The following is a 15,854-nucleotide window of genomic DNA, read 5'->3' as shown; positions in this document are numbered from 1 at the left end:
TAAATACCAATCACGCCTTTCACAGGTGCAAAATAGTCTTAAAAGCAATATGTAATTGAATCACATCCTGAATTATACACAATTTACCATTTGACTCATGTTTTGTGGTTTGCAAGCAAGGGAGAACTTACATTAAATTGAACTCGCCCACATTTTCAAGCTGCTCCAAAATGCTGCACATTCAGTGAGATGGAACCTTTACTGCTAAGTAAGGAAATGAGACAAAGTTGCTTTGTACACAGCAAGATCCACCAGTCAATGAGATGAATGAGAGCTAATCAAAGATTTGTGGCCTGGCTTGTGTGAGGATTATTTGCCAGGAAAATTATAACTTGGATTTCCCATAAGGAACATATAAGAAACAGCATGAAAGAAACAGGCCACTTTAACTGCTAAACAACATGAGAAAGTGTGGAGTCCAGACCACTTGTTAGCACGTATATTGTACAAATGAACTGCTGAGCTGAATTACAGATGTGACTATGAATTGCTGATTGCTTTGGGGTTTATAAATGCTCTTGGGTTTTTATGTATACTTGTGACCTCACCATTAAATAAGTACAATCAAAAAATGGCATTAAAAAACCATGAATATCTCCTTTAGTCATTGTAAATTATATCTTGAAATGACAGAATGGAAGAGAAGAGACAGATAATATTGTAAGAGAATTTGACAATTACTTTACGTCAAGGGCCCATAGTATAATGGAGAGAGCAAGATTTAAGAGATGAACATGGCTTCTTGGAGAACCCGCTGACAACTTTATTAATGATTTTAAGCCACTGTAAATCACCAGAATCACAAAATTCCGACAGTCAGAACAAATTTATGACGGAAGTGTCATTGGAAATTCTGATTAATCTCAATCAGATATGTCACCAGAAAAGGATCCTACAATGAAAAGAGATATCATATGGTGGTAAAAGACAGAATTCAAAAACAGTGCAAGAGAACAATGAGAAGAGAAAACCAGCCTAGCTCAAAAAGTTTTTAGCCTTCGTTAACTTTCTAAGGTATGAAAACACCAAAACATCACATAATAGACCAATACAAAGTGTCATTAAATCCTTTGATACCAGAAGTTACAGTTCCAGATGTGGAGTTTTTAAACAAAATGCATAAGCAGTAACAATGAGCAGAATGAGAGCATTTGGCTCATTGAGTCTATTTTGCCAAGTGAACATAGCTGATACGTTTCTCAACCCTGTTCTCCTGCATTCTCCCTCTAACCCTTGATTCCCTTGCCAATCAAGAACATATCTATTGCTGTCTGAAAAATATTGAATAACTTGGTCTGTACAGCCCTTTGTGACAATGAGCTCCACAGATTAACCACCCTTTGGCCGAAGGAATTTTCCTTCATCTCATTTTTAAAGGGTCGTCTCTTCACTCTGAGGCTGTGCCCTCGGGTCATAGTCCCTCCTACTAGGCGAAACATTTTCTCCAAGTCCACTTTATCCAGACATCTCAGTATTCTGTAATTTCAATCAGATTCCCTCCCCTCATGCTTCTAAACTCTACCAAGTACAGACCCAGAATTCTCAACCACTCATCATAATGCAAGCCTTTCATCACCAGGATTATTCTTATAGAATTCCTCTGGACCCACTCAAATACCTTTCTTACATGCGGCGTCCAAAACTGTTCACAATATTCCAGACGTCCTCTTGACAAAGCCATGTTGCCTCAACCTTATTTTATCATGGACTTCCAAGTCCTCCACAATCTCGCCCATAATGCTGGACCCTAAAATCATAACGATGACCAAGGTCAGGCTCCAGCTTTATTATGCCAATGCAACTTCTGTAAGAAAGTGAGAGTTTCCAGACAATGTGCAAGAGTAAAAAGAACACTAATGAACAGCAGAATGAATGATACATATGCATACAAAGAAGTTAACACCTTAAGGCAAGTACTTTCTGAAGAATATCCAGAAAAGTTCAAGGCATCCATTCATTAGAACACAAATCATTGCATATGACATGACAGCTTTAGAAGACAGGAATGGATTTTTTTGGAGGGAGAAGGGATTTATTTAAGTAGACCGAAATCACCCAGATTAATGGTTTTCTAGCTAAATTCAAATGACACTGTGATGTATTACTCTATGAACTGAGAAAATCCCTTGGTTAAAGAGAACAAAAGTGCAACTGTTAAAATTAGCATTAAAAACCCATAAAGATCTGACAAAGAGCTGCATGGCACAAACATGGAGCTGCTCAACATTTGAAGAAATACTGTGACAACTTCTTAGCGTAGAGACTAATACCATGTGAAACAGGAGTACATTAACAGAAACTGACACTACCAAGCAGAAACGCATGCTTTAGTCTAAAAATTCTACAGCATGTTGAAGAATCTCAACCAGATTAGAAGCCAGAGATCAATATAAAGTTACTTAACAAGAGGAAGGCTCCAAGGTCCCAGAAGATTGGATACTTAACCCAAGGAGAAAAACAAAACTCAAAATGAATTATATTGGTGCCTGACAATTCTTTTTGGCTGAGATACCACAGATTTCACATGTTTGATGGACCATAAGATCATAAGGAATAGGAACAGGAGTAGTCCATTGTAATACCTCAAGCCTGCTCTGCCATTCAATAGGACCATAGTCAATCCAACATTCATCCCACCCACTTTCCTGCCCTTTCCCAAGAGCCTTTGATTCCCTTTTTGATCAGGAATCAATCTATCTCAGCCTTAAATATACACAAGGGCTGTGGTCCCACAGGTCTCTGTGGCAAAGAGTTCCAAAGACTTACAACTGCTTAGGGAAGAAATTCCCCTCTTCATCTCAGTTTTAATTGGAAACTCTCTATTCTGAGATAATGCCCTCTGATCCTAGATTCTGAAATGAGGGGAAACACCCTCTCAGCATTTACCCTGTCAAACCCCTTAAGAATCTGATTTCTTTCAATGAGATCACAACATTCTTCTAAATTCCGGTGAGCAGAGTCCCAACCTGTTCAGCCTTTGCTCATGGGACAATCCTTCCATGCCAGGGATATTCCGAGTAAACCTCTCTCAGCTGTCTCCAGTAAAATGATATTTTTCCTTAACTAAGGGGACCAAAACGGCTCACCCCAAGTCTCACCTTGTACAATTGCAGTTAGACTTCCCTAATCTTCTAATCCAACTCCCTTGAAATAAGGGCCAACATTCCATTCACCTTCCTGATTACCTGCTGCACCTCTATGCTAGCTTTCTGTGCTTTGAGCACAAGTGCCTCCAAGTCCATTTGTGCTGCAGCTTTCTACAGTTTATCTCCAATTAAATAATACTCTGTTCTTTTGTTCGCCCTTCCAAAGTGAACATTACATTTTCCAACATTAAACTCTGCTGCCAATTTTTTGCCGAAGTTATCAATATCTCTCTATGAATTGTTTGCATCCCCTTACAACCTGCCTTTCTATCTGTTTTTGTGTCATCTGCAAATTTGCCTACAGTACATTCACTACCTCCCTTCAAGTCAGTAATGTATATTGTAAAGAGTTTCAGTCCCAGCACTGATCCTTACGGAATCCTACTGGTCATAGGTCACCACACTGAAGAAGAAGCCTTTATTTTCACTTGCTGTTTCCTGGCCATGAGTCAGTTCTATATCCATACCATATACCACCTCTAATACTGTAGGCTGCTATCTTATGGCTTAACCTTTTGCAAGGTACCTCTTGGCGCGCCTTCTGGAAGTCCAAATACAACTCATCTATTGATTCCCCTCTCTTGACTGATTGAAATTTCCTTGAAAACTATTGATAAATTAGTCAGATATGATTGCCCTTTCATTCTTGATTAGATTATGATTTTCCAAATATTCTGCTATCACTTACTTAATAATTGATTCTGATATTTTTCCAATAATAGATGTTGAACTAACTAGCCTACAATAGCCCAGTTTTTGCCTCCCTCTCTTTTTGATTAGGCCTGTCATTTTAGCAGTTTTCTAGTCCTCTAGTGCTTCTCCAGAATTCAAAGCTTTTTGGAAAATTATATCCTCTTTCTCTGTGGCTACCTCTTTTAGGATCCTAGGTTGCAAGCCATCAGGGGACATATCTGCCTTTAGCCCCACTAGTTTGTCTCATACTACTTCTCTAGTGAAGGTACTGGTATTTAATTCCTCCACTATATTCTTTAGTATTAATAGAATATTTGAAGTATCTTACACCATGAAGACTGATGCAAAATATCTGTTTAGCTCCTTTGCCATTTCCTTGTTCTGCAAAACTGTCTCCCCACATTCAGTTTCTCAGAAGCCTATGTTCATTTCGACCTCTCTCTTACTTTTTATATATGTTAAGAAACTTTCAATATCAGTTTTTAAAATTGCTAGTTTGCCTTTGTATTTTTTCTGTCTTTATTGATTGTTTTAGTTCTCCTTTGCTGAATTCCAAATTTATCCCAGTCTTCAGGATTATCACTGACTTTGGCCTACTTGTACGCTTTTTCTTTCAACTTAATACTCTTAATTTCCTTGGTTAGCCAAGTTTGGTTTATACCACTCTTAGAACCTTCTCTCCTTTCTGGGATATATTTTTGCTGAAAGTCATGAGTTACCCACTTAAATTTCAGCTTTGTTTTGTTCATTATTATTCTTGCTTATCTATTTGCCCAGTTCACTTTTATTAACTCGGTGTTTATTTCATTGTAATTCCCTTCATTTAAGTAAATACAGTTGTTTCTGATCCAAGCTCCTCAGTCTCAAACTGAATAGTAAATTCTATCATGTTATGAGCACTACATCTGAGGGGATCTTTTCCTTTAACATAATTATTAAACCAATGTCCTTGGAGCTGCTTTTGCAAACGCTGTTGGGGAGGGTTTAAACTAATGTGGCAGGGGGATGGGAGCCAAATGAGGAGGTTAGTGGACAGTTAGGAGATAGTAACTAAAGACTGTAAGAATAAACTAGATAATGAAGTCAGTGTGACTAAGGGGAAGAGTAGGCAGAGAGCAGATGATGAACACAAAGATCTGAGGTGCATTTGTTTTATTGTTAGAAGTGTAGTAGGCAAGGCAGATGAACTTAGGGCTTGGATTAGTACCTGGCAGATTGGTGTTTTTGCTATTACTGAGACTTGGTTGAGGGAAGGGCAAGATTGACAACTAAATATCCCAGGATATAGATGCTTCAGGCGGGATACAGAAGGAAGTAAAAGGGATGAAAGAGTTGCATTACTGGTCAAAGAGGATAGCACAGCTGTGCTGAAGGAGGGTACTTTGGAGGACTCAAGCAGTGAGGCCATATGGACAGAGTTCAGAATAGGAAGGGTGTGATAACAATGTTGGGGCTGTACTACAGGCCTCCCAACAGAGAGCATGAGAAAGAGGTTAAAAGTATGTAGACAGATTATGGAATGATGTAGGAGCAACAGGGTGGTGGTGACGAGAGATTTTAATTTTCCCAACATTGACTGGGATTCACTTAGTGTGAGGGGTGTGGATGGAGCAGAATTTGTAAGGAGCATCCAGGAGGTTTTTCTAGAGCAGTACGTAAATAGTCCAACTCAGGAAGGGGCCATACTGGACCTGGTGATGGGGAATGTGCCCAGCCAGGTGGTTGAAGTTTCAGTAGGAGATTACTTTAGGAATAGTGATCACGATTCCATAAGTTTTAGAATACTCATGGACAAAGACAAAAGTGGTCCTAAAGGAAGAGTGCTGAATAGGGGGAAGGCCAACTATAGCAAAATTTGACTGGAGGTGGGGAATGTGGATTGGGAGCAGCTGTTTGAGGGTAAATCCACATTTGATATGTGGGAGGCTTTTAAAGAGAGGTTAACTAGAGTGCAGGACAGGCATGTCCCTGCGAAAATGAGGGATAGATAGGGTAAGATTGGGGAGCCATGGATGACAGGTGAAATTGTGAGACTAGCAAAGAGAAAAAAGCAGGCACAAAACAGACAAACTTTGGAAGAATATCGGGAAATTAGGACTAATCTGGAATGAGGAATTAAGAGGGCTAAAAGGGTTCATGAAATATCTTTAGCAAACAGGGTTAAGGAAAATCCCAAATCCTTTTATTCATATATTAGGAGCAAAAGGGTAACTAGAGAAAGGGTTGGCCCACTCAAGGACAGAGGAGGGAAGTTATGCGAGGAGTCAGAGAAAATGAATAAGATTCGTAATGAGTACTTTGCGTTGGTATTCACTGAGGAGAGGGACATGACGGATGTCGCGGTTAGGGATAGATGTTTGATTACTCTAGATCAAGTCAGCATATGGAGGGGGGGATGTGTTGGGTATTCTAAAAGGCATTAGGGTGGTTAAGTCCCCAGGTCCAGAGGGGATCTATCCCAGGTTACTGAGGGAAGCGAGAGAGAAAATAGCTGGGGCCTTAACAGATATCTTTGCAGTATCCTTGAGCATGGGTGAAGTCCTGGAGAATTGGAGAAGTGCTAATGTTATCCCCTTGTTTGAGAAGGGTAGCAAGGATAATCCAGGTAATTATAGTCTGGTGAGCCTGACGTCAGTGGTGGGGAAGCTGCTGGAAAAGATACTGAGGGATAGGATCTATTTAAATTTGGAAGAAAATAGGCTTATTAGTGATAGGCAGCTTGTTTTTGAACAAGGAAGGTCATGTCTCACCAACTTGATAGGATTCTTTGAGGAAGTGACAAAGTTGATAGATGAGGGGAGACATAATACGTAACAATGAAAAGAAATTTCTAACAGACTAGATTGTGAACTTTTATGAATACAAAGATAATAAGCAGCCAACTGTAGTGATTCTAATGTGGTCATGCCAGCTGGACATCATACAATATGAGTTCCATGATTACAGCTGATTAACCTGGTCCAATCAGGGAGCTCTGTCTGACAGATGTAAACAGGCATCTCGGAGATACTGACACTCTGAGAGCTGACTCTGAAGAGACAGTACTGAAGTCAAGGACTGCTCATGTGTAAATAACTGGTGACTTGGTGTCAGGATATCAGCCTCTGTGGAGTTATTTCAGCGGTGATGAGAATAAAGCACATTGCTGAACAAACTCACTTGCAACAGTTGGCTTTGAGTTGAGGTTTGAGAAGCTTGAATTGTTCAACTCTACCATTGAGGACTGAGTCCTGTGTGTGTAAAGAATGCATCATTTATTTCCAGGCACATTATATTGCAGCAGATGAAAAGCAATGACTAATTCTCCTGACAGCATGTGGAGCAACAGCATTTTCTGTTATTACGGCCCGAACTTTCCCTGAGATACTAGATACTTTCCAGAATTGACGGACATCATTAAGGGAAATTACGACTCCAAGCATTCTCTAATTCTGAGATGCTATCGGTTTTACTCAACAGTTTGAGAACCAGGGGAATCCATACTGGGATTTTTGACTAGGTTAACACAATTGGCGGAAGCCTGTGACTTTGGTCTATTCCTTAATGAGATGCTGAGAGACCATTTGGTATGTGGGATTAATGATGTAATGATGCAAGAATGCCTAATAGCAGAAGCCCAACCCAACTTCAAATAGGCACTACGACTGGTTTAATCATTGGAAAATGCAGCAAGTGGAGCACGTGCATTGCAACATATTCGGATGGAAGTGAACACTCTGACAGTTTGACTGAGCTTGGCGAACACCTCTTGAGTGAAGGCAATTGCATAACCTTACTCAAGACTTATCCTGTACAGAGGGACTCTAGGTCAACTGAGAGTTAAACTCCAAAACAAAGCCAAGCCTCAGCCAGATGGTTAATATTTCATTCAGGATTCGGGCCAGCAAGCTATTGTAGCTGCTGCCGTTGTGTGGACCCGAGGAGGCTAAAGAGTGCTATTAGACCTAAATTGTGCAAGATAGCTCATAGACCACTATCCAAGAGGGTATATAGTACAGCTCGTATCCTGAAAATCCATCTATGTTGGTTTGGAACAGTTAAATTGTTTAGCAATATCTGAACCGAAACCAATCAAAACAAAAATCTGGTTAAATGGTCATCTCACAGAGGCTGATACCAGCATGGCTGTATCAGTGATCACAGAACCAGCCTTTAACAAAATTCACTCTAGACTCCAGCCCTTAAAATTGCACAAGGGAGACTTTACAGATTAAGGGTACAACTTTGATTCCAGTCTCTGCTGGTTCAGTTACCACTGATTGCAGCAAAAGCCTCAGGCCCAGGTGAAGTTGGTTGAAAGGGATTCACTTAGATTAGCTCAACATTTTTCAACTAGAAAATGGCTGCCTGAGAGAAGTCCTAACCAGACACTCAGGAGTCTTCCAAGAAGGTCTAGGGACTACCAAAGAAGCCAATGCCATCTTGCAAGTTGACCAAGACACAATGCAACAATTCTGCCAGCCCAGCTCAGCGTTATTTACCTTGCGGGCAAAAGCAGAGTCAGAAATCAGAGGCTGGAAAGTGAAGGAATCAACAAGGCAGTCCAATTTGCAGAATAGATATAGTTCTAAAGTGATTTTCCAAGGCTGGTGTCCACCTAAGAAGGGAAATATGTGTGTTCCAGGCACCACAAGTTATGTACTTGGGCTATTTGGTCGACAAGACCAGATTACATCTATTGGAAGATAAAACAAGGGCAATCAAAGTGCCCCAGATCCAATGTCTGTCCAGGAGGTTAGATCATTTCTTGGGCTGGTAAATTATTATGGAAAGTTTGTACATTACCTGACCTCCATCCTGGCATCTTTGCATCAACTTCTAAAAAAAGGTCAAGCCTTGGAAATGGTTGCATAGACAAGCCCTCACTTTCAGTGAAATAAAGAAACAGTTATCATCTTCTAAGATTTTGGCACGGTATAATCCTAAGAAAGATCCGATCTTGACGAGTGTCATGACTGAGAGTTAAATATCCAGGGGTATCAAACTGTTCAGAAGGACAGACAGGAAAGTAAGGGAGGTTGGCTGTCGCTCTGATTTTTAAGGATGATATCAGGGTGGTAGTGAGAGATGATATAGGTTCCACTGAGCAAATTGGGTGGAAATTAGGAATGGCAGGGAGAAGAAGTCACTGATAGTTGTCGTCTATAGGCCACCTAATAATGATATCGTGGTGGGGTGGGCAATAAATAAAGAAATAGCTAATGCATGTAAAAATGACAGGGCAATTATCATGGGGGATTTTAATCTACATCTTGGTTGGTCAAACCAAGTCGGTCATGGCAGCCTTGAGGAGAGGTTCAGAGGATGCATCTGCAATAATTTCCTCGAACAATATGTAATGGAACCTATGAGGGAGCAAGCTATCCGAGATCCAGTCCTGTCTAATGAGACAGAAATAATTAATGATCACACAGTTAGGGATCCTCTCGGAAGGAACAATCACAGTATGATCAAATTTAAAATACAGATAGAGCGTGAGAAGGTTAAATCCAATCCTGTGCTTAAACAAAGCAGACTATGATGGGTGATAATGGGAACTGCAGATGCTGGAGAATCCAAGATAATAAAATGTGAGGCTGGATGAACACAGCAGGCCCAGCAGCATCTCAGGAGCACAAAAGCTGACGTTTCATCAGAGACCCTTCATCAGAGAACTCTCTGATGAAGGGTCTAGGCCCGAAACGTCAGCTTTTGTGCTCCTGAGATGCTGCTGGGCCTGCTGTGTTCATCCAGCCTCACGTTTAATTATCTCAGACTATGATGGGATGAGGCAGGAGTTAGCTAAGGTAGAATGGGAGCAAAAAGTTTATGGTGGGTCAATTGAGGAACAGTGGAGGACTTTCAAAACAATTTTTCACAGTGGTCAGCAGAAGTATATTCTTGTGATAAGGAAGAGATGTAGGAAAAGAGATAGTCAGCCATGGATGTCTAAGGAAAGAAAGGAAAGTATCAGATTGAAAAAAAACAGACAAAAAGGCACGGAGTAGTGGGAAACTAGTAGACAGGGAAATCTTTAAAGGCCAACAGAAAGCCACAAAAAAAGTTATAAAGAAAAGTAAGACAGATTCTGAGAGCAAACTAGCTCAGAGTATAAAGATGGGCAGCAAAACTTTCTGTAAATATGTAAATCGTAAAAGAGTGGCGAAGGTAAACATTGGTCCTTCAGAGGATGCGAAGGCTGATTTAATAACCGGGAATGAGGAAATAGCCAAGGCATTAAACAGTTATTTTTGTCAGTTTTCACAGTGGAAGACACAAATAACATGCTGAAAACTGATGGCAAGAAGGTTATAGCAGGTGAGGACCAAGAAACTATCATTATCACTAAGGAGGCAGTGCTGGGCAAGTTAATGGGGCTAAAGGTATACTAACCTACTGGCCCTGATGAAATGCATCACAGGGCACTAAAAGAGGTGATGGGGAAAATAGCAAATGCACTAGTAATTATTTACCAAAATTCACTGGACTCTGGGGTAGTTCCCGCAGATTGGAAAATAGCCAATGTGACTCCATTGTTTAAAAAAGGAAGTAGACAAAAAGCAGGAAACTATAGGCCAGTTAGCTTAACTTCAGTAGTAGGAAAAATGCTTGAATCTTTCATTAAGGAATAAATAGCAAGACATCTGGACATAAATTGTCCCATTGGAAACACCTAGCATGGGTTCATGAAGGGTAGGTCATGTTTAACTAAATTGGTCGAATTCTTTGAGGACATTACTTGCATGGTGGACAGTGGGGAACCTGTGAATGTGATGTATCTGGATTTCCAGAAGGTATTTGACAAGATGCCACACCAAAGGCTGCTGAATAAGGTAAAATTGCACGGTATTATAGGTAACGTACTGGCATCGATAGAGCGTTGGTTGACAGTAGAAAACAAAGAGTAGGGATAAATGGGTGTTTTTCTGGTTGGTGGTCAGTGGCTAGTGGCCTCAGGGGTCAGTGTTAGGACCGCAACTGTTTACAATTTACATAGATAATTTGGAGTTGGGGACTAAGAGTGGTGTGTCAAAATTTGCAGATGACACTAAGGTGAGTGGTAGAGCAAAGTGTGCAGAATTCACTGAAAGTCTGCAGGGGGATATAGATAGACTAAGTGAGTGGGCAAAGCTCTGGCAAATGGAGTACAATGTTGATAAGTGTGAGGTCATCCATTTTGGTAGGAATAACAGGAAAATGGACTATGTTTTAAATGGTTAAAAAAAATTACAGCACAGTGCTGTACAGAGGGACTTGGGTGTCCTTGTGCATGAATCGGCAAAAGTAGGATTACAGGTGCAGCAGGTAATTAAAAAGACAAATGGAATTTTGTCATTGCTAGAGGGATGGAGTTTAAAAACAGGGAGGCTGTGCTGCAGCTGTATAGGGTCCTGGTGAGGCCACACCTGGAGTACTGTGTGTGGTTTTGGTCTCCTTACTTGAGACGAGATATACTAGCACTGGAGGGAGTGCAGAAGAGATTCACTCGGTTAATTCCAGAGTTGAGAGGGTTGGATTTTGAGGAGAGACTGAGTAGGCTGGGATTATACTCATTGGATTTCAGAAGAATGAGGGGAGATCTTATAGAAACATATAAGATTATGAAGGGAACAGATAAGGTGGAGGCAGCGAGGTTGTTTCTGCTAGCAGGTGAAACTAGGACTAGAGGGCATCGCCTCAAAATAAAGGGAAGCAGATGTAGTACTGAGGTCAGGAGGAACTTCTTCACCCAAGGGGTTGTGAATCTGTGGAATTCCCTGCACAGTGAACCGGTTGAAGTTACCTTGCTGAATGTTTTTAAGGCAAGGCTAGACACATTTTTGAACAGTAAAGGAATTAAGGGTTATGGTAAGCAGGCAGGCAAGTGGAGCTGAGTCTCAAAAAGATTAGCCATGATCTCATTAAATGGTGGTGCAGGCTTGAGGGGCCAGATGGCCTACTCTTGCTCTTAGTTCTTGTCTCCTTATGTTCCTACGTTCTGAGTGATGCCTCCCCATGTGACATCAGGTTTGTATTAGCTCATAGGTGACACAACAGAGAGGAACACCCAATAACACATGCATCCAGAACTTTGGCTAATGCAGAGATTAAATATGGTCAGATGGAGAAAGAAGGATTGGTGGTTTTAGTTGGAGTCAGAAAGTACCACCAATACCTTTATGGATGAAAATGTGTGATATTCGCAGATGACAAACCCCTACTTGATGTGATTAAAGAGAACCAGGCAGTGTTGAACATATCTTCCAACCGCATTCAACAGTGGGCTCCAATACTAAGTGCTTATGCTTACAAGTTAGAACACTGCCCAGGAGGCCAAGTAGCAAATACGAATGCATTCAGCCACCACCCATTAGTAGATACACCACCAGTGGTAGCCCTAATGGAAGCATCTTTATGGTGTCAAGTCGTTAGTAAAAGCAAGGAAGCATAAGAAAAGATGGAACATTCATTCACAAACACTAACCTTAGATCAAAAAGTAGCTTTCACATTTCTGATATTTGAGAGTGTTTGACAGTTCTAGCCTTGTGATCACAGTGTACATGAGACTAAAATAAAGTATCAGGCTAGTGAATGAGCTAGGAAGGTTTGTGAAATGCACAGATTTTCCACATGAGAAGAAAATTAAAAATGAAGTGTAGCGAAACATTGCCTTTCTGTGTAATGTGCAACAATGAGAAGTGCACAAGAGATTGATAGCTGAGAAAGAGAAAAGGGGAGAAGAGAGAGCTGGAATAATGAGATCATGGGCAAGTGTTCTACGAAGCCCAAAGCTTGAGATTATAGTTTTTTACATTTTACCTTGCTGGCATTTGCACCTGCTGTATATCCGTGACAAGCTCATTCCCTAAACTGTCATGAGATGTGTTCATAATTTGATGGCAAGATAATCCCCATTCTTTTCTCAACTATGTTTATGAAGCTATCCATGTCTTTGTTAATGAAACTAGCCAGACACATCTTCTAAACTATTTTTGCGAGCTGTGTTATATAACTACAAGTTGTGTTATTGATATATATTGTAATGTCTGGCTGAGGAGCTTCAATACATACATATTAGCTTCCAATATGCATTCTCTAGTTGTCACTGTCTTTTTCAGTATCTCTCCAAATATGATGGTTAGCTACCAGCCCTCTGATGCATTACATATACCATATATAAGGCTTTTTGAGTTAGTTTCGAGTACTTGGAGAAGATTTGAAAGAGACGTTCAAAATCTGTACATGGTTTTGATAAAATAAATAAGAAAAATCAGTTTCCACTGGGAAGAGAGCTAGTAATCTGTGGATGGGTGAATCCTGCATTTCATCGTTTCTAATCCTAAAGTTCAGCCTGAACTCATCTTCATGGAAATAATGACCGATGCTAACAAATGTTCATTTTTACAGTTTATTGTAACTGATAAAATTATAAGCATCAGTACCCTGCTCCACTTAAATTAAATCAATACTTATAAAAGTTGTTCCCATAAGCCTCTGAGCCACATTTGCGCTGGTAACCCTTGAAAATTTGCTGCTGTTGTGAATCACATGAGCTCCTTGGGATTAGCATTGCTAGGGAATGTGGGGGCACACCCAAGCAAAACGGCTCCTTAGCTCATATAATCTATAAATATTACTTTCAGTTCTACAGCAAGGGCAGCAAATATATGGGAATACTACCACCTACGTTTCTCCTCCAAGCCACAAGCTATTCTGACTAGAAAAGTATTGTCATTCCTTTAGTGTTGCTGGGTCAAAATCCTGGAACTCCATCCCTAACAGCATTGTGGATTTACCAGCAACACTTGGATTGCAGTGGTTCAAGAGCGGAACTCACCAACACCTTCTCAAGGGCATCGAGGAATGGGCAGTGAACTCTGGCACAGCTAGCAATGTCCACATCTCGTGAATGAATTTTTTTTAAAAATGACCACAATCCAAGGGTTAAGATAATTCAAGTAGATAAGGGACCCTGCTACTCGCAGTGGTTCCTTGGTTGCAGACTAAAACAAAATATTGATGAGGGAGTGCCCACATCCCGTTTGCCTGGCAATACTGTCTTTCGCCTCAACCGCCATTATCCCTATAGCTTGGAGATGCCGCCTACCATTTTCCATTGAAGATTTTCCATGCCAGCTATTGTGGCAGCTCTATGAAAATCTCAGAAACAGTCAGAGACCTAGAAACAGTTCTGACTTCTGGCTCTCAACGCCGTGGGGAAAATCCAAGTAAATTTTACATTTCACTGCCTCATATTTTGCCTATTAGCCACATTGTGTGATTTTTATTTAATTCCTCAATTTTGCTGTCACCCATATGACTTTTCAAAGGAGAATAGAAAAAACATGTTGCTTGGCCAGGCCACCTCCCTCTTACAACAGTTCTATCTCTCAGGATTGGATGGGGATTGACAGGTTAAATTTGCTCTGTTGGTTTATTTTCTTCTTCCAAGTTTCCATTCCATTACTCAGCTGTTGAATCCACAGTGGATTATGCAATAACTAATATATTCCAGATAGCATTGGTTAGAAACTATTTCAAACACATCAGTCGTTGTTTGATGACTGCAAGGAGAGAAACATATTATCGTCCCCACCCATAGTCATGTGCATCCTCTCTTTCAGACTTCTAGCTTTGACAATCAATTTTCCAAAAGAGCTTATATATTCTGAGAATTATTAAAGGAGTTTCACAGAAAAATGTCCTAGACCTAGCCATTTTACGTGCTTCATTGATGATCTCCATTCTAGTATGTCATTCTAAGTGAGGATGTTTCCTGATGATTGCGCAATTTTCAGTTTCATTCACAACTCTTCAGATAATAAAGCAGTTTGTACAACATTCAGACTTGGACAGATAGGTGGCAAGTGCCACAAGAGGTAGGTAATGATCATCTTCAACAACAAAATGAATCTAACCATTTCCCCCTGACAATCAATGGCATTACCACTGCTGAAATTTGGACCATTGATCCAAAACCTAAGTGGACCAGCCATATAAAAATGTTGACAGCACAAGGTCAGAGTTTGGGAATTCTGTGGCAAGTAACTCAAATTCCTGACTGTCCAAAATTTGTCCACCATCTACGAAGCCTAAGTGTGATGGAATATGCTCCTCATGCAATTCCAACAATATTGAAGAACTCGACACCCACCAAGTTATAGCAATACATATGAACAGCAACTCAACCATTGCCTTAAACATTCATTCCTTCCACCACTAGTGCACTGCGTCGGTCATGTGTGCTATATACAAGATGCACCGCAGAAACACACAGATGCAGCTGTTCCAGATGTTGGCTCACCATTAGCTTTGCCAGGGCAATTAAGGATAGGCAATAAATGTTTGCTTAGCATGGACATCCACAGTCCATGAAAGACTAAATTCGAAAATAACCCCTCATTTCATGGAAATTCCAACATTGTCTAGCTTATCATGCCATCCAAACTACATACCAATCTTTCTTTTTTTCTCTCTCTCTCACACTCTCCTCTTCCCAAAAGTCAGACAAAAGACCCAGAGAGTCACTGAGTCTAATCCAGAGGGCCTTGACCACAGAGCTCTTAATGTATAGCTGTACCTTGCGAACAGCCAACACAGAAACACGTTGGCCCCTTTACTTTGTTTGGAGTGAATGGAACGATACAAGAAAACATGAACAGACAAGGTTGGCAGTGGAAAAGGAGACCAGTGAATGAGCCATCCAGAGGGCCAATGCACATGCACATAATGTCAATGGTCAGAAATGCAGACTTCTGGAATCCACACTGTGGCCCGAACTTACATTTCAAAGGTGATGAAGATACAAGAGTGATGCCTTTTATCAGATACTGTATCAGTTAATTTCTTTGCTAAATTCCAAGCGTATTTTAATATGTATCCAGTTAGCTCTAATAAAGTTAATGTGAAAAATATAAAATTTACAAAGAAATTGACTTGAGTCTTCAATTGTTACTGACATTGCCAACCTGTTTATCTCTAGAGGGGTGCTAATGGAGGGCAGAAAGGAAGTAAACACTTCTCTGAGATTGGAAAGACAATGTTTCATTTTACTT

The sequence above is a fragment of the Stegostoma tigrinum genome, chromosome 5, assembly GCF_030684315.1.
Source record: "Stegostoma tigrinum isolate sSteTig4 chromosome 5, sSteTig4.hap1, whole genome shotgun sequence".
NCBI lineage: Eukaryota > Metazoa > Chordata > Chondrichthyes > Orectolobiformes > Stegostomatidae > Stegostoma > Stegostoma tigrinum.
Note: the sequence above shows the minus strand (reverse complement) of the source record.